Raw genomic sequence first — 302 nt, forward strand, 5'->3', positions numbered from 1 at the left:
TCCCCAGTGCTTCTCTCTAGAATACTTTCACTTTCACTATAATGCACTTCAGCCTCCACACCCTCTGTGTTTGCTTCCTTTGAATACATTCCGCACACAGTATGATCTGTAACATACGCACCATCCTTAAAGTGTTCTAAAGACCCATACACACTGGGCGATTTTGAGACATCACTGGGCACAGGGAAAATTGCTGAGTGTGTATGCACTGAGTTATTTTCCTGCCAGCAATGTTCACAATCATCACTGTACACACACGCCAAAAACGCCCAGTGTGTCTGCACCTTTAGAGTTTTTCATTA

The sequence above is a fragment of the Pseudophryne corroboree genome, chromosome 12 (assembly GCF_028390025.1).
Source record: "Pseudophryne corroboree isolate aPseCor3 chromosome 12, aPseCor3.hap2, whole genome shotgun sequence".
Classification (NCBI taxonomy): domain Eukaryota; kingdom Metazoa; phylum Chordata; class Amphibia; order Anura; family Myobatrachidae; genus Pseudophryne; species Pseudophryne corroboree.